General features: G+C 36.7%; 1 long non-coding RNA gene across 1 annotated transcript in view; it reads left to right on the forward strand.

Moving 5' to 3' along the window:
* The first annotated feature begins 353 nt into the window (after nucleotides 1–353).
* The window catches only part of LOC113845776 (uncharacterized), a 44,372-nt gene continuing 24,720 nt past the window's right edge, over nucleotides 354–20,005 (forward strand). Inside the window, exon 1 of the long non-coding RNA XR_005267732.2 lies at nucleotides 354–956. This is a non-coding gene — a long non-coding RNA (uncharacterized lncRNA). The remainder of the gene's footprint in view (nucleotides 957–20,005) is intronic.

Raw genomic sequence — 20,005 nt, forward strand, 5'->3', positions numbered from 1 at the left:
CTAAATCTGCAGTTCTTAATCTGAAAGAGCCTTTAGAATAGACTATGTGTTTTCTGTCCTTTAGGTATCTTCGTGTAATAGATTTAGATGACCCAACCCTATTGAATTTTGAATTTTGTTAGTCTTCAAGAATTACAGCTAGTTTCTCTCCTTCCTTAAAATGGAATAAGTCTTTTAAGTGAACATAACTGCATCTGTATAAATTCAGCATATATGTTATTCATTTAAATATATAATTTATATTATACTATTTTACAACTTAGAAAAATATTTTAACAAATCATTGCCAAAATTTGACCATTTCCATAATAAGTTAGATATAGATTTGGCATTAGGATCACAAGTTTGATTAATATCTGGTGGGCTGACCCCAGCCATCAGCCAAGCCCCTACCCTGCAGCCCACCAAGCAGGGTGAGGGAGAGAATTGGAAAGGCAAAAGTGAGAGAAAAAACTCATGAGAGTTTTTGAGATACTTTAGTGAAGCAAGTAAAGGAGAGAACACCACCCCTACCCTTCACCTCCCAGTTTTATTACTGAGTGTGAAATGGCATGGAGAAACCCTTTGGTCACTTTAGTCAGTTGGGGTCAGTTGTCCCAGCTATGTCCCCCCTATCCTCTAGCTTTGCTCACTGTGGGTGCAAAGTGAGAATCAGAGAAGGCCTTGATGCCATGCAAGCACTTCTCAGACATAGTTAAGACATAATAAATAGTTAAGATACCCTTTTTCAAAATGTTCACTACCCTTTGTTGTTTCTAAGCAGGAATCAGAACATGCCTGACATTCATCAGCTTGGCTGAGTCCATCACAAAACATGAGCAGCTAAGAGTTGTCATTTAAAAAATGGGTGGAAGGAGAAGCCAAGGACCAGCTCTTGACTAATTTGATCTCCTCTTCTGTGTGACAGGAAGAAGCAGTGACAAGTCTCATCTAAGTAACCTATCCAGCTGGAGAAGGTGGGTCAAATTCCTCTTTTCCCATTAAAACAGAATTATTTTGATGCCCAGAACTGAAAACAACAGGGTAGCCTTGCACTTCGAGTGCTCACATGGAAAGTAAAGCTAGTGGGCTTGCATTTACATAGCTCACTGTTAGCTGTCTATGCATTAGATAATAGATCTTATTACTAATTATTGTGTTCACATTTTTCATATCATTTCAATTTTTTAAAGCTTTTTTTTTCTACTTTGTTTCCAGCCCTTCAGCTTCCTTCTAGTCTTTAGCAGAATTTAAAATAAGTCACTGTGACTTCGTTCTTTGAATAAAATAATTTATGTGAACTACATAAGGTGAATTAGTAGATTAATTGATTGTAATAGGACATTTGCAATTATGTAATCTGATTCACATAACACAGTCCATGTGACTTTGAATTAATTCCTGCTTAAGCATATCTTTTAATAAACTTGCAGTCTCAATTTAAAATGCAGTCAGTGATGAAAATTTTACCATAGCCCTTGATATATAGTTACAGTGGCAAGTTGTTTCCCTCAGGTAAAAATTCACATTTTGTTTGTAATCACCATGCTATTTGTAAGATTAATAATTATATTGTAACACTCTATACTAGTCAATCTTATTTATTTATTTATTTATTTATTTATTTAATGATGCTCAGTGGAAGAATGTATTTGTAAGTCTGTGAAGCCTATTTCTGTAATGCAAATAGGCTAGAGACCGAATTCCAACTTCTGTTCTGATCCTCTCCTCACTCGTGCCTCTTGAAATGTCACTAGCTCATAACGTGATTAAATCAATTACTTCAGGAATGGAATTTTCCATGCTTAGGGCTGAGCTCCATTACAGGAGTTTTCGCCAAGTAATATCTGCGTCATGGAGCATCACTGTAGGCTGATAGGAGCTCTTTTCTCCTAGCAGATTTACACCGCCCTCCTGAAGGATCAAGGGTAAACCAATGAGAGCTCCATGGAGCTTTTGTTGGAATAGGAACACCAGTGCCTAGAGATCTGCTGGTATAAGCCATGAAGAAACGCTGAGAGAGTTGGGGCTGTGCAGCCCAAAGAAGAACAGGCTTGAGGGTGACCTATTTATGGCTTTTCAGTACTTCAAGGGGTCTTATAAAAAAGATGGAGAGCAACTCTTTGCTCAATCAGATAATGACAGGACAAGGGGGGATGGTTTTAAACACAAAGAGGGAAAATTTAGATTAGCAATTAGGAGGAAATTCTTCACTCAGAAGGTGGTGAGGCACTGGCACATGTTGCCCAGAGAGTCTGTGGATGCCCCATCCCTGGAGGTGCTCAAAACCATCTTGGATGAGGCCCTGGGCAACCTCATCTGGTGTGTGGCATCCCTGCCCATGGCAGGGGGGTTGGAACTAGATGAGCTTTAACGTCACTTCCAACCCAAGCTATTCTATGATAAGGAAACTGTGTTTTTGGGTATATATCCTCCATGTTCTGGACAACAAAATTGCAATTGAAATACTGTAATGTGAATTGGTCTCAGTCTTTCACTCCAGAGAAGAACCATTTTTTCCCAAAATATATTCATATGCTATTTTGGTGGCATATTGTCTTGTTTTATGATGTATGTTGCATGTTTTGGGATGGAAAACAGAATGCAATAGACTGATGAGGAAAATGATTATCAAAGTGTGGAACCAGAGGAAATAAAACTGGAGGTTCTTATATCTGTGTGTGAGCTTTTCAGATACTTTCTGAAGAACATAGTTCCTCACTTAGCACAGGTGTTCAATGGCAAACGCTCAGGTTTTCAATATTCCATAATGTTCCTCAAACACTTATCTGACGATTTTTTTTCCTTAGTCTTTATCTAGTTTTGGAAAGGAAAAAAAAAAAACAAAACACACAACACAAAACTCTAATAATGGTTTCTCTGCTCCCTCCTTTTCTCTTGCATGTAGGGGAGATTGAAGTGGCAAGGAAATAATGTTCCAAGACTACTTCAAGTTTTCATAAGAAAGGAAGAGAAACTTCTGGTTACCATTGGGATCTTGTATTAATAAATAAATAAATAAATAAACTTCTGTAACTTTTGAATTTCCCTTTAAAATTGTAACCTATGTTTGTAGTTGGTTGGGAAATTGTCAGGCTTTGTCTGTCCATGGTAGATAGACAGCTGTTTCATATGGAACAGCTAAAATTGTGCTCCTTGGGACACGTCAATCACCAGTCATTCAGATCATATAATGCATCTTTTCAGCAAGTCTTATGATGGAAAATTCCATAGAGCTGATGAAACCTAAACAAAAAATCTGCTTCAGTAAGTGCTTCATATGCCAAGCATTTTATATTTCTAAATTATTTGTAAAAATGAAATGATCCGTTAGCACTTAATCAAAGAAGTTATTAATGCCTTTGAAATTCAACCTTATCAAAAACATTTTATAGGTATATTCTGTTCATTACTGAATGTGTCAAGCAAATGCTGGTTGTGATCACTCAGTTCCAGACACTCTTGGAACAGACAGTGGAATTATTTTTCATGCAGAACGGCATGAATTGATTATTTCTTCCAACCATAATAACAGTACTGAAATGAAGAAAATTTTATTAGCCGTTTTCTTCTGTTTCTGAAGACAAAATTGTCTGATTAACATGTTAAAGTTGATACTAGAGAGATGAACTTCAAAAAACTACCAGATTTTTCCTCTCTCCATGTGCTCTTTGATTCCCAGCAGTGCGAAATAATCTTTGTGTGTCTTTAGGAAATACTGGTTTTGATGTTTGAAAAGCCTCTGGAAATTTGGGACATTTGTGATCAAAATGTTACTGGTTGGATGCTTTTTAGTAATTCTCTAAAGGTCATATTCAAACAGTTCCACCTGAGGTATTATCTCCCATTAACTGACTATCCAGTTTCCCTCCAAGAGCCATATATGAGCTTTTCAAAAGCCTTTCAAGTTACCTCTTCTTTTACTAACTTACTAAATGAAATTAAGTGAGATTTAAGGTATGTAAATATTGACCAGCATGAAAAAAAAAAAAAAGGTATTTTAATGTGGCCTTTGATTTTAAAGTACATCTGGTATATATTTTTCTCTATGGATTCCCACTCCCCATATTTTCTCTGTATATTGTGGACATTCAGCTGCAAATTTGAAGAACACAAGTGTGAAAACACAAGGTTTTTAAAATAGATAGATTTAAGTGTACTTCAATGCAAAGTACATTTGCAAAACCACATTTGTGAAGGTACTCTTTGTGAAGAACAGTGCAGAACACTGCTATTCTGTTAAGCACAATTCTAGTAATAACAACCTATAGAAAGTTCACATTTTAAAGAAATGTTGTGATCCTTACCTTTACATGTATCTTAAAAGCTGAATAGAAATTTTACCAAGGTGATTAAAATAATTATTGTTGATTCTTCCACTTTTACTGTTTCAGAGGATGTACTCTCTATGATTTAGTAACTACACTCCACCTCCATCTAATATTAAGCTCTCAAGCAATAGTAATGAGCAAGTAATACATTGCAGGCAATACCATACTTTACTTGCATTTGGATCTGTCTATGTCATGCAGTTCAGCAGTGGGCAGAGAGCTGTGCTGCTTCTGTCTACAAATCATGATTGGTGACACACAGAGATGCTATGCTGAGTTACAAAAAGAGCAGCTGAAAAATAGCCCAGGAGGAACTACTCACCACTGCTTCAAACTAGTGCCAGAAATACCAGTACCAGATATCTCTGCATGGTGTAGTGTTGTATGGAATGGATAAATCCTGAATAAAAATCCACTGGAGAATGTTAACACATGCAACAGAAGAGAGCCCTAAGTCATCATGGCATCAGCACAGCTCCACTGCTGGCATTTCTTATTGGTTTGAGCTACATGTATGCTAGAAAATGTCACAGTCAGGTTAGTTTGCTGCTTGGGACCACAGTTTACTTCTTTTCTGAAGGACAAAGTATCTTTTCTGACACTGAAGACATTGGTGATAAATAATTACCATAATTACGTTTCATTAAGTGTTAGAGGTGTGTGCTTATTTGCCTGGAATGCAGTAGCACCCATTTTGGCTTAGGTAATGCACTCAGCTACAAGACAGATGTCTCCTATCCACCCCAATTTAAAACGTAATGGCCCTGAACCTTTGTAGTCTTCTGCAATGTCAGAAATTACCATATTCTGGGTGTCTTCACTGCAGGATTCTTTATGAACACATGTAAAATAGTGAGCAAGGGTCAGGGTGAGAATTCATTATTCTGAGAGAAGCCAGGGGAACATATGTGTTAGAGAATAATTCAAGCCATGATGAAGACATCACCTGTGGACATCCAGTTCCTCTTCTTTACCTGCTGTCCAAAAGGCAACGGTCGATGCAATCATTGGTTCTGTAGGAGAGTAGAACAAGTGAAATAAATTCACCACCTAATAAGACAAACAGGTTATTTTGATCGTTTTGATCATTTTGGCCAAGCAAAAGCTCATTCTCCAAGTGAATGAGGGGAGAGTAGATAACTCGCCTCGAAGGAAGGGTTGGAAAGTAGTTGTGCTAGAATCAAAACTCTTGACTGACGTTGTATGTTAAGGGAGACAGGATGTCTTGTTAGGATGGAGATAGCAGGAAGCTGGATGATTGCCTGCATTTAAATATAGCTACTTGACTTTTATCAGACAGGGGGAAATGATTACTTGGCACTTATATTAATTGCTGAAGAGACATAGGAGACTTTAATTTTGAGCTTAAGTGTGATGGGATACCTCATTAAGAATGCAGAAAAAAATTCACTTGGTCTAAAAAAATTAAATATGAGAAAGAACACATTTTTCTTTGAGAATCTGAGATTGGAGCAGAACTGCACTAGAAGCAAGTAGGTGTAGTTTGCTAACACTGTCTGTTAAGACCGAAGTTACTTCCAAAACTTGCCTTATCCAGCAAAACGTACTCTGTATAGTTGCTGACATTTGTCCCAAGAAATACACCTCTGTTAAGAAGCAGTAAAGAAGTTACAGGCATGTATGCAATAAAAAATATGTTGCCTTATCTTCTCTTCAAACTGTCTGAGAAACAGCATATAACTCAGGACTTGACATACATATATGACATCAGTTGCAACATCTATGTAACAAAAGCAAATTAAGAATGGCCATGCTTTCTGGATGTAAACCCAGTGGCTCAAAGTGAGAGATGAATCAGAAGCAGAATTCTTCAACAGGTGACACTGCTGAAGAATTCTTCAGAAGATGATTCTTCAGAAGATGATCACTGCTGGCTAGAGTGCCATGATTTGACTTAGATGTTTCTTGTGAAAGAAAAGCAAATAGTTAAAAATTGAGTAACCTGAATTAAGAAAAATGCATTTCCCTAGACTACTTTTTTTTTTTTTCTTTTTCCCAGAGAAATACAAAATTTAGCAATAAATCTGAGATTTTACTACAATTTCCCGGTGGACACCCATAAAAAGAACTGTGAGGAAAATGTTTTCTCATCACAGGAAGCTCTCATTCTCAATAAAGATTAAAATTCAAAATGCAAAAAATGTTCATGAAACAGCAGTCTAAAAATGTTCATTAAATATAACTCAAGACTTTTGTTTTGATTTTTATTATTCCTTTTTATTACTTTGTGAAATAATTCATGCATTTTTTTCCAATATGTTCCAATATAGGCTTAAAAAGAAAATACTTTTAAAACAAAAAAAGAAATACTGTTTAGAAAGGGGGAGGAGAGTTACGTGTCAAAGCATATTTTCAAAAAAAAAAAGCTTTCTCTTTTTAGACAGATTTTACCTTATTAAATTGGCATTTTATATCAAAATACATCTACAGTGTAAAATTTCCTATCTGATTTAACCACAGGTCTATCTAGTGCCACTGTCTTGTATGATTAAAGTTATTTGTTGAAAAATTGCATTAAATCTGCTTTTATGCCAGTGATGGTTCTTGTAAATATATGTAGACCATTGACTTCTCAGGATTTTGGCCCGTAGTGGTAAATTTCAGCAAGAAGCAAAGATATTAAAATACAAAGACGCTACAGCCCTGCAGGAAACTGCTTCATTTTCCATCTAAAATAAATGCTTAATTAGTTTTCCTTAATTTTAATCTTTGAACCACATCTGGTCATTGCAAAATTCTAATTATTTCTGAAGCCCCCTGTGTAATGAAAAATCTTTTTTTTTAACCTAGAGATTATAATGCTTTGGTACATGAAAGTAACTGTTGTGTTTTGAAAAAAAAGTACACAGCATTTCATTTCCAACAAACTATGCATATTGTAAAGCACCAGTTTATCATTAGTTCTACAGAATCTTTATTGTAATTACATGCTTGAACCAGTTCACCACATTACTGTGACAGGGGCTATGATACTTTGGCATCTTTATATAGTCAGTCAAATTTTTGAAGGGTTGCCTTTAAAAAGCTGCATCTGAAGTGATTCATGAACTCCAAGTGACATGACATGGTTGTGGTCACACAGTTACACAGACCTCTCCTTTTTTTGAAGAGACTAGACCAACTTTTACATGTATGTTGTTTTATGTACTCTATTTAGCATTGATTTGCCATATTGTTCCCCGTTTTCCTTTGTTATAGCACAGTAAATGAGATTTGCCATTGTTAGTAAAAGGCCACAGACTTTGTATTCACCTGATAGTGCAGGATTGTTTGCATTTTCCTTGGCCTGAGCTGGCCTTAGCTTGCTTTGATAATTGTCTAGTGCTCAAGTGGCTTTTGCCTGACTACTGATAGCCTCATGTCTGGGAATACTACATGTGGCAAAGGTTTGACAAACCTAGGTAGCAGTCAACAACCAGCCCTTTGCGTTAGACTTCTAAATTTTCTAATTAAATAAAATACTTTAGCAATTTCTTACATATCCCTTCAACATATAGAACTACATTGTACCTTTGAATATAAAGTTACATGCCCAGATGCACATGAAAAAATTTGAATGCCCTAGGCTGTCCCCTTAAGAACTTGGATTTGCATGAGAAAATTTGTCTCCCCAAACCCAATCAGTCTTTTAATTTCTATGTAGCAATTTTAATTGAACAAGATTAAAAGCAAGCCAAAGGAAATAACAACAAGGACAATCAAGTTAGCATGGCTAGGGAGTCTTGTTTACAAACTATAACCAGCATCAATTCATTTCTGGCTTCATTTTCTGACCTTCACATCAAAAGCAATTACTCACAAATGACAAATCTTAGGAACTCTGAGGGCCTGACATGTTATGGATCTTGTAAGTATAATAACCATATATTAACTAGTTCTAAAAGCTTCATTTGGTACCTCCAAAGGAGAAGGCAGATTTAGCAGCCAGATGTCTGTTTATTGAACTGATATCTGAAAATAATATTTTGTAAGCAATAAGTTGGGATTCAAAAATGGTACTTATAGTAGAAAAGGGAAAAAAGCTTGACTTGCATATACTGTTGTTCACATCAGAATCAAGACTATTGTCTTTAGACAAAAGTATTTGTTTTTTTGCCTGTTTGCTTCCACCAATGGATTGATAATCCATAAATTGCCTTCTATGCTGAAAATCCAAAAGGCTCTTAGACTGCAATAGTAAGACATGAATTCCTTGATTATCCTGTTATTCTTTTCAAATACACTGTTTTTTTTTTGTTTGTTTGTTTTTTCCAAAAAAATCAAATGTTTTCAGCTTCCTGAACATTTACAGTCTTTATTGTTTACCGTGGTTTATTTGTCAGAAGGTTTAATTCCACTCCTAATTATTAAAAACAACCTCTATTATGAAAAGTACTTTACTCTGCACTGTGATAATAAATACTGAAAAAATATGGAGAATGAGATGTATATGAATCTATAGAAAAACAGAAAATGCCGTCAGTTTACCAGCAAACTGCAAATATGTGGTGTAGCTTCTCCAGAGTAATCTGACTTGCAGTGAAGATAAGTTAAAATAAGTCTTCCATGATCCAAATTACTATTATTTTTGAAGTAACCAAAGTCAGACATTGTCACTCATTCCCTTTGCTATAGAAAAGCTCCTTCTCTGTGAGCTATTGTTTATCTACTTATTTAAATTCTAGTTAGCATTTATCAGAAACAAACCTCATGGAGCTTCTGCGTAATGCTGACAATGTTTGGTAGCAAAACCAAAAAGCCTACAGTTTATTGCACACATTTTGATTTTTAAGTAAAGTCTCATTTGCTTAACAGCTTTATTTGTCTTATAGTTCCCAAGGAAATCAACGCCTGACAAGAGCTTGAAATGAAAATGCAGCCAAACTAAAGTGCCTTCAGAACAAATAAGCCTACCTATTTATTGAAATACTTAAATAATCTCTTTGCTGAACATGTTTGAAATACTTAAACCCAGAATTAGCAATAACTCTATATTACAGAGGACCTGTGTAACATTAATCAGTGTCATGCCTAAGAGCCTTTTGAAAACAATTAGATACTGTGAGGCATGGTTCACTGTCATTGAGTTGGACTTGATTATCCTTTGTGGGTCCCTTCCAACTCAGGATGTTCTATGATTCTATGATTTTATTCTATAATTCACTCTCTGTTTTAATGGTATCTTGAAAAGGAATCAAAGACATCTGACTGCTCTTTGTGACTGTGGTTATTGTATCCTGTTTATGTTGTATTAGCTTTTGTTTCTGTGTTTAAAAGGCCAAGGGAGGTTCCTCCTTTCATTCCCCTCTTCTTTGATGGGTGTTTTATCTTTTCATCTTCCTCTGAGGCAATAGTGACAGGCTATGGCCAGAGACGGGAAGCTGGTTAGATGTGCTAGTCTTCCACATGGTACTGAAAGTCTAAGAAGCATGCCTTGTGTTTCATTCATATGGTCAGGATTAAAGTGATCATCAGATTTGGACACAGACTGTCATCCTCCGCCAGCATTGAGAATTGCCTTCTTGGCTTTGGTTGTCCAACTTTGAGGCAGTGGCCATGGTTCATTTCATGGAATCAATTGGGTATCTTTTTTTTTAACCAGATGCCTCTTCAGGGACTTAGGACGTTGGTGATGCCTTCACACTCTTCTGTTCTTACATTGTTCCTACCGAGTCTTTGAACTTGGTGGTGGGTTTGCCTTGGCTAGCAGCCAAACACTCACCCAGCCACTTACTCCTCCTCTCCCACAGTGAAATAGAGAAACAAAATAGGAGTAACAGGAATTAAAAAGCTCATGGGTTGAGACAAAGATGGATTTTGCTTAGGCAACTGTAGGCAACAAAGTCTCAGGTTGGGGAAAATCGATTTACTGCCATTTAAAATAAACATTTAACACTAATTCGGAAACAAGGAGACAGACATTAAAACTACACCTTTCCTTCTGCCTTTCCCAGCCTCCACTAACCCCTTTGAACAGTGCTGGGAGGATGGGGGTGGTGGGTCATGGTCAGTGGTTTCTTCCTGCTGCTTCCAGTGTTTTCTTTCTGCTGCTCCTTCATCCTCACACTTTTCCTGTGCTCCAATGTGAGTTCAATATGGGCTGAAAACCTTTGGAAAAAAAAATCTGTTCAGGCTTGGGTTCCATGCATGGGCCGCAAGGTGCTTTGTCATGGAGCACCTCCTTCTTTGATCTTGGTGTTTGCACAGCTATTTGTCACATATTGTTATCTGCTCCTCTCAGTCTGTCTCTGCTGTTTTTTTTTTCTTCCATTAGATATGTTTTCCTGGAGGTGCCACCACCTTGGCTGCAGTGGCCCCTCTGCAGTGGGACCATTGCAGCTGTCTGGAATCGGCTGTGTCTAGCATGGGGCAGCCCCAGCCTCTCCTCACAGAGGAGCCCCCCACTGCCAGCACCTTGCCATGGACAACCAATACATGGCTAGAGGGTATATGGAATCATATATAGCTTTATTTGATTTAGGGAGTTATAGAAGATTTAATAGTACATCAGTAGATGAAGTGGAAATTGAAACTTCTGGACTGAACATCTGTAAAGCTTGTAATAGAGGGAGATGATGCAATGTATTGGTCAGGCTCTGTTTTTATCCATAATGATAAAACTTCATAGTAAAATAGTGACTTTGCTCTTGCACTGAAGCCAAATGACACACAGAACAGCCATCTGTACATGACGTAGCTCTTGGCTGTGGATACTCTCTGGTGATGCTATGTCAACTGAAATACTGGTGTATGTATTTTTAGTTCACTTCAATGTGTCTGAAATAATGTGATAACTGTATTGCAGCCCATTGTAGAGGTGTTTTCATGGCATGAAACCCAGAGTGAATTGTTTATGTCCTCAGATGTGGCTTGAGAGTGTATGGAGGCCTATAAGGCTTCAGAGCTGGCAGGGATAGTACTGGCAGACTGGAGACAGACACATTTTATGAATTCTCATTGATGCTGCCTTTTTGAGGAATCCTTGGAGTCAGCTATGCTGAAGATGCCTAGTCTTTCTTTTGAGGTAATTTTACTTGTTATCCAAGACAGAGACAGGGAACCACTAAACAGTTAAGCAGTATGGATGTCCAGTGCATAAACTGACCTCCTTTATACAGAAGTGTAGATGTATCCTGAATGCCTTGAAAAAGAGGGTAAGGGCAGAGATACACAAAAGCATTTAGATCTTTTCAGATGCCCAGTCATTATCAGCACATACATAAAGAACTCACCTAACCTGTAGATTTTCATATAAAGCAGTCTTACTAATAGTAGCTTTTTAATGTGCATCTACATAAAACTATATGGATTTGACTCCTATAAGTGTCTACTTAAGTCTTACGTGTTGTGGTACAGAGAGTGACTGAAATGTATCTGTGCATCCTGCCACATGAGAACAGATTGAGTTTAGACTGATTAGGGAGGCAGCACAGGGAGAGGAGGATAGGAATATATTTTCTGTGTTAGCCGGATTTGCCTATAGTTCCAACCTTTTGTTGTTGTTGTTGTTTGTTGTTGTTGTTGTTTTCTCTTTCCTGCTGTAAAATAATAGCTTGATTTATTTAATTTATAGATTTATTTAGTTGTATTTAGGCTTATGTATGAAAATGAATTGTTGAACTCTGTGCAAGTGTGTGTGAAGAGGATGAGAGAAAGCTGAGATGAAGTAATTAATTTACATGAGTTCTAAAGTTACATAGTTCTGTAGTCCTCTTGTTTGTAGGAATTACTCCATAATGTAGATCAGATGTTCATGTTCACATCAGAAATGTTCAAGAAAAAGATGTGTTGTTAAGCAGATGGACTGATGGATGTTAAACTGGCTATAGTTTTTACAGAGTTAATTCTCAGAAATAAGTAATCATATTACAAATCTGTGTAATCCTGTTTACCTCCAACAATGTAAAATAGATTTAAGCAGTCATAAACAGCCAGAAGTGCCATGGTTCATGAAGCTTCCACAAAAATGTGTTTGAACTGCAATATCCTTTTCCAGAACATTCTCAGGAGCTGACATTTTCACTGTCCAAATCCCTTTTACTATAAAAGGAAGATCTTTAGACAACCTTGAAGGATGCACAAACCATGAAAAAGCTCCAAACTGGGAGACAACACAGCACAGGGCTTTTGGCAGATTTTGACACTGTACAGATCTTGTTGAAGAGACTTGAAGAAAGGTTATCTGTTCAGATGAAAGTAGAATTTGTGAATATCAAAATGGGAGCAAAGATGACATTACAGTGAAGATAATGGATTAAAATTAAGGAGATATGGATGTAAGTCATAGCTCTGCTTTCTTGCCAATTTTATGAAAGTTATTTCATCCTTCTTTGTTTTAGTCTACACACATGGATGATACATTGCATTCCCCCTATCTTTTGTCTGTCATCTGTTTAGAATATGACTTTTACCATGAATAACTTTAATGAACCATGCATGTATACATAAGCCCACTGTGAAATCTCTAGATAAACTCTTTAGTGACTGTTATTCATATTTCTTCAGTCCAAGAGCATTCGTGACCAGTCACAATGAAAACTGGATATTCAATGCAAAGATGAAAAAAAGAATATTGAAAACATAAGTGATAATCAGAATCCTTTCAAATGACATTTCATGCCAGACAGACAAACAACATGGTTTTTTTCAGTTGTTTTAGTAGCAGCTTAACAATCTAGATTTATTTATTAGTGCTATCAGACCTAATGGAGCACCTAAGTTTGTAGACCATATTAAAGCAGATACTGGAGTCAGATTTAGCCGTATCTTTTTAATTCCTGAGTCTCAACATCATTTATTATACTTAGATCCTGAAGTTGTTAAACACTGTGGACATGAAATGATTTTCCCTCTTTTTCAATCGGCATTCAAATGTTATATTACTCAAGGTATTAACCTCCCCCCAAAACTTATGAGTATTGATGAGCACTGATACCAGCCATGTGCATTGTTGAAAACCTTAAATCTTCCCGTCAGCTACTACTACTTCATTACTTCTAGTAGTGACACACAAATTTAAAGTTCATTTAATCCATTCCTTCACAGTCATTCAAATTCAGCTTAGTATTTTGTTTTTTATCTTCTCCAGTTAGTATGTCAGCTAGGTATAGATGTAAAGCTAGACAACCAATTTGTTATTGATAATAGCAAACATCTATAAAGGGAATACAATGTTTTGCAAAGAAAAGAAAGAACAGTTATCTACACACGAGCCCAACACCCTAAGGTGTTAAAGAGAGACTCTTCTTTGTCTTCAGTGGTCAGGCTGCAAGGGATCCATATCTGTAATATTAGTAAGCCTGTTGCTCAATTGTCCTGTCAAAAGGAAAAAAAGAACTGATGTATTTGAGCTCACTTATTTTTAGCTTGATGCAAAGCTGTATTAGGTATAATCCCATTTTTCAGAGTGAATGAAATTCTGTGTTATCTGAAAAGCTAGAGCTGCTGTCTCAGATTTATGGGGCTTAACTTGTTTAGCTTGACAGATGCTGTTCAGGATCAAAAGGCATTGATGTAAACAATGCTGTATCTTCAAGGTCAGGAAAACTCTAGGGAAGAAACTGTCTTGGTGTAGTGCAGGACAGAAGGCAGAAGCATATTCAAGCTATAGTTGACTATAACCACCTGAAAAAGTATGATAATTTTCATAATATGATAATTTTAATAATCGTAAGTCCATGGACATCAGACAAGTCCAGTCAGGCAAGTGCAGCGATGTCCTGCTGCTCACTCGTAAGATCACTCATAAGAGTGCTCTTCTATTTTTAGTGAATCCGTAGCTTAAATCCCGTTCTTACATCTCACGGCTTCTTTAAGAAGTCACAAGACAGATTCCTTCTGTATTTTCAAGGCTTCCTTATTTTGCAATATAAACATAGAATCAGAGAATCAATAAGGTTGGAAAAGACCTCCAAGATCATCTGGCACAGTCTTTAAACAATTAATTTCACTACTTTGTTACAAACTGTAAAAAAAAAAAAAATTCTGGACAGAGGCCTTAGTATCAGATAGTTTATGTTGAAATGCAGACAGATTTTCCATTGCAATAGCACTATTTTGTGAGTCTGATAGTCTTTGCAAACATAATTCCAAGGGAGAAACATCAGAGAGTACTTTGCAGCAAGCCTGTGCTCCGTTGTACAGCTTTAAACGATGATTGAGCAAAGCATCTAATAAGGGTTGTAGTGATCTCAAGATCTGAACAATACTTACATGCTGGTTATTATTGATGCATTTTAGCCACATATCCAAATTCAAGCATTCTTGATAGTATTTGTTTTATAAACAATATCTCTTCAAGCCCTTCTCCATGGTTATTTTGCTGATGGCTATCCAGCTATCCCTCCCACACCCAACTTTCTCACCCATATAAGAAAAACACCAAATTAGCATGAATGTTCATATTAAACCAAATGGAAATACCACCATTAGAACAGAAAATACTGAATGCACTCAGCCCAGTTCTATTACACACAAGAAATATTTTCAGTCTCAATTTCAAGCAAATAGTTGTGAAGGCATTTAACAGATTACCAGACAGTGGACAGTGGCTTCTAGTGATGTTTTTTTTTTTTTTTTTTTTTTTTTTTTTCCTTCACATGTGATGGAAAGGGTAGTTTCTCTCACCTCTAGCATTGCTAATTTGTTTGATACAATATGCTGCAGAAACGGGCAATTTGGTATATCCAGAAGACTGGTGGCTGCAATTTATAATAAATTCCAGAATTGTGAAGTCACAGAAAATGTCTCTAATCACTTCCTGTCTGGTCTACTTAACCTCTGAACAGTAAACTCATTGGTCATTTTAAATGGATTTGAGTCAAAAGCAGAGTAACTTAGTTACTTATAAAACCTACATGGATCTTCTGGGAAAAGAAAGCAGATTCTTTACCTGCCATCATGAAAGACTGCTGAATGAGTATGTGCACTACTAGACATGTGTGAATCCATGCAAGAAAACACTGTGAATGCTTTTAAAAAGAGGGGAAAAAGTATCAGTACTCCCAATCAACCCTTAGACTCAAGTGCACAGGGGAAAAAAAAAAAAAAAAAAAAAAAAAAAAAAGTTTGTTAAATTTTGGTGCTCCTTTTACTACATTTTTAGTGTATTCTTCTTGATACTGTTAGAATGGAAATTGAGACTGGGGCTTAATACTACAGCAGATGGTTGGCTCTTTGAGGAAATTCACAGATGTCCCAGGTTCCACAGGGCACTGGTAATGATCTCACGTAATTTCCCCCCAAGTATCATATTTTTTTATCAGTTGCTGAGTTTCCCTTATTTCTCTACCTTCCATGGCTTATGGAAGGGGGAGAATAAGATTCAGAGAGGGTGTCAAGCCTCATTGTCCGAGTTCAATAGATCATGTAACAATAAATAACTGCTATCACAGGGAAAGTGCCTTCCACAGATTTTTACTCCTACTACATATGGAAAGGGTTACTTGAGGGTCCATGAAACATATTTCAACTACAACATGGCTGTGAAGATCTCCTCCAGGTCAGGAAATTGATTTTTCTGCCCTTCCTCTGTGAACATACTAAAGCACTGCATAGAGAATTTACACATAAGTGATTCTTCAAGAAGATATTTCTTTAATATTTATTATCTCAGTTTGTTTTCTAGTGGACAGTAATGAAAGCTTCCATTACAAACACAACATTTTCTGGAATGGAACTAATACTGCAGGTAAAGTAACATTTGTCATGGGCTTAGGGTCACTGAGAAAATCTAAAAAACAAATTCATATAATTACTCATCCACACCTTGTAAACACCACTTATAGACTGCATAATATTAATATGAACCATCTTTTATTTTTTTTTCTTTTTTTTTTCTTAGCAATACAGAATGAATCTGAAGTTCATGCCAGCAATCTCATGTTGCTAAGGGTTTTATTAGCTGAAATGCAGAACTCTAGGCTATTCATTTCCTTAAAGATATTGCAGCAAATGTCAGTGTTAGCTGGAACCTTGAGTGTCAGGGATTAATACCAAAACCATTGCTCTGTTAAACAAGAACAGCAGCAGTACAAGAGATTAAGAATGATTGGGAATAAAAACAGTAAGAAAACTTATTCTGTGCACTTGTAATAATTCTTAGTTATTAAGAAATAAAAGTGTGCTAGTTCTTTACAACCAAAGAACACTGTTTTGGATTCAAGTTTGTTATTATATTCATATGACATAGGAAGCTCTAAATTCTCTTTGCTAGCCACATATAAGCTGAAGATAGTATTGCAGTTTAGATGAAATAGTATGAAAAGTCTTCATAGAAACAGTACAGTGTCACATAAATTTAGTACTTCAGAGCATCAAAGCACTCTTTGAACATTAACGAAATGTTAGTCGTAGTTCTGTGAATCTGTAAGACAAAAAACAAGATCTCCCTATCCTTGTAGATGCACTAGATTTACAACTTTACTTGCCAGATATGAGACACTGAAGAAAACAACTGCTTTACGTACTAGTCATTCAGATTACATGTGGAAATGCTGCATCCATTTTACCATGCTGTGTGAGATATCATTTTGATATGACAGAATATGTGCTATATGAATGCAGGTTTAAAATAATAATAAAAAGGGTCATATGAACTAATTTGTACACAAGCAGAAAAAAACTATTTTAATATTTATTATATACATGTGTTGATTCTTTTTACGTCTGCTTCAGTTATACTGTCCTCAGATATCTGTTGATACGAATCCATACAGAGAGAGTTGGGGGTCTTATAACTACTGAAAAAGGCTTGAAAGTACACATGGGACCCAATCTATTTACCTGGGAACTAGATGTGAAGCAAATTGAGGCACTGTTTGACCTAAAAGCTTCCTAAAGCCAGTACCCTACCTAGTCGATAGAATGAGAAGGGTGTCTCTGATATGTGCAGAGGGAAAATACTGCTTACCTATTTTAGGCATCTCTTTTCCTCAGGTAGTCTGTAGGGAACAATATTTGTGTAGCCATGGTGAGCTTCTTTGGCTTAATAGCCTAAACACTCATTCAGAAGGTGAAAGACACAGAGCTCTTCTTTCAGTTCCAGCTTTTTGTCTTCATCTGCTGGAAGTCTAATAAAAAATATGAATCTTAGAGGGAGTTGCTCTTGGAGTTTAGTTTCCTCCCAAGTCTGTGGCCTAAAGTTTCTTCTTATGTCTCCTTTTCTGGCACCTCAGTTTTTTTCTTCCTCACTGTGCAATACAGGAAGGTGGTTCACCAGGAAGGTGGGAATGTCCTCCCTTCCCAGGATATCCCCTATGGATATCCCTTCATTGCTCAGAGGCTCTTCTGAGATGTTCTAGTAGCATCAGCAGCTCTCAAACTGGGAAAGGATATGAATTTGGGTCTTATGAGATTCACTGTGCATGTGCAAAGCATCTGCATAGCACAGTCTGTAGGTGCAACAATGCAGATGGACTGCACAAAGTGCAAAGCAGGGCCAATGTGTCCTAGATATATTGAACCCACTGCATGTCTGCTGTATACTGTGACTGTGGCTATTTGTTTGGGTATCCTGTCTGGAGCTCTCTGGCAGCTACTGCTCCTCCACTGAGGCTGGGATTGCCTGGAAGTCATAGGCAAACATACCACACTGTGTAATGTAGTATGTGGTAAGAAGTTAAGGTCCATAGGAAACTTGGAAAATCTGGACCCAAAGATATTTTTCTAGTTCTTGGTCTGGTTTGTACTTCTCTCCTCTAGTTATGGTGATCTCAATAAAGTGTCAAATCTCTTTGCTTTCACTGAGAAATAAACTGTGACCTAAATTCATCCCTGTTTGTTATCTATACGGCAGTGATATTAACACCTAAATTCATGCTTCCTTATATGCCAAGTTGCACTGAAGTCACTGAAGTTACCTACTCATCACATATATTCCAAGTCTCTGTTGATTGTTTAAAATTGACTCAAAACTTCTTGTGATGAGATGAGAGCAGTGAGGATTTACTCAGTGCAACGTGGAAGCACTATTGCTCCTACTCTCTTGAGCCAGTTCAAAGATTCAGAGCCTCTCTCAAATGTAGCAATAGCGTAGAAAATCTAAGAGATGAATATACACAGAAACTGCAGAATTTCTGTGTGCTAAGAACAGTGTAAGAATTTCATAACTTTCTAGTGAATAAGGGGATTCCCATGTGATTTCTGCCTTCTGTGTTAATATAAATTTCTATCCTTTCACTTCTGCTTTCATCCCTCATAAGAATACAACTTCGGGATAATAAAAAGTGTAAGAGTAATACAACAGCAAAATAGGTCTTTCACTGCATCAAAGAACCCCTGTGAAATCCCTTCCCCTTTCTAAGATGCATTTCCAATTTTTCATAGTTAGATCTAGCAAATTAAATTAATCTGTGCCAGCTATATTTTTTTTTTCTTAATATCATAACAAATAAGATGCCATATTTTTTTAGTTTGTACAAATGACTTACCTTGTCAGTAGATGCAGAAAACCTAACTTTTGTTTTCTTACCAAGAGTCCAGATCATTCAGAAGGAGTGCATACCACACCCAGAATGTTGTCTGGTCAGATACAGCACAGACCAAGCTACATGATACAAGGTCTTTGTTTCAGAAAATAAAAGGACCGAAACTCCCTCATTTATTCAGGTAAAAGGGTGGAACCAGCTCTGTGATGTGAGAAGAGATGAAGGCACTTCAAAAATCATGAAAAAGTGAAGAAAAAAACCCAACAAAGTAAAACCTTTAAAGCCAAAGCAATGTTTTCTGCATGCATTGTCAAACTTAGAGCTATCCATCCAGTTCTAGTCTAGTTATCTTTAACTCTTACCTCAAACCATGCAATAAAGCAGGTAAAGAGGTTATTAAAACAATATCTGTAACAGCAGGGTCTGGTTTTGCATTCAATATGAGCTGCATTCATGCATTGCCTAAAAAGACGCATCTGAAACTACAATTATCTGCTTTTGTCCCTTTGACTTTTGATATTTACAATTTTCCTTCTGTAAATGTAGGAAGGGGAAGGAAACTCATCTTCATCAACAAATAGACATTTAATCAAAGTCTTCAATGAATTTTATGTGCTTTCTTCATGAATTTGGAAACACTGAAATGTACAGGTTACTGTACATTTCCATCCTGGCTGTTCAAGATCAGTGGTCACATAAGCCAGGCAGTTTCCCAGCTCATTTCAGTCCTATCAAAGGATCAAGAGCAGAATACAGCTGTTCCAGGAATCTTAATAGGTGATTAAATGAACATTCATCTTGTTCTCTTATATTAGCGTGATATGCAACGATTTGCTGTCAGCCAGCAGGATGATCTGAGCAGAGAGAGATTTCCTATAAACTGAGGGATAGAGATGAAAAACAATCATTGACAGTTACATATTACAGTGAGAGGGAGTCTACATGGTGCACAGATTTCCAGAAAGAATTACTATGGCAGAAATTGCAGCTGCATCTACTTGGAGGATCTTATCAATAGGGGCGGATTACAAGGAAATAGGAGGGGAGGGTGGACGAAGACAGGAAAGTGCAAGAAAGGAGGTATGTGAAAGCTGAGCATCTGTCTAGAGGTTGGGATTGGCAACATAACAGTTTTACAAAAAATGGAGCATTTTGGAGGCTAACATTTTGGTATTTGATGGCAAACTTGATAAAATTTCTGTTATAAAGTTTTGAATGTTTTGCAAGTCTTGTATTTATTTATGACATAGTTAAAGTAGCAGAGAAAAC

The sequence above is a fragment of the Anas platyrhynchos genome, chromosome 1, assembly GCF_047663525.1.
Source record: "Anas platyrhynchos isolate ZD024472 breed Pekin duck chromosome 1, IASCAAS_PekinDuck_T2T, whole genome shotgun sequence".
Lineage (NCBI taxonomy): Eukaryota > Metazoa > Chordata > Aves > Anseriformes > Anatidae > Anas > Anas platyrhynchos.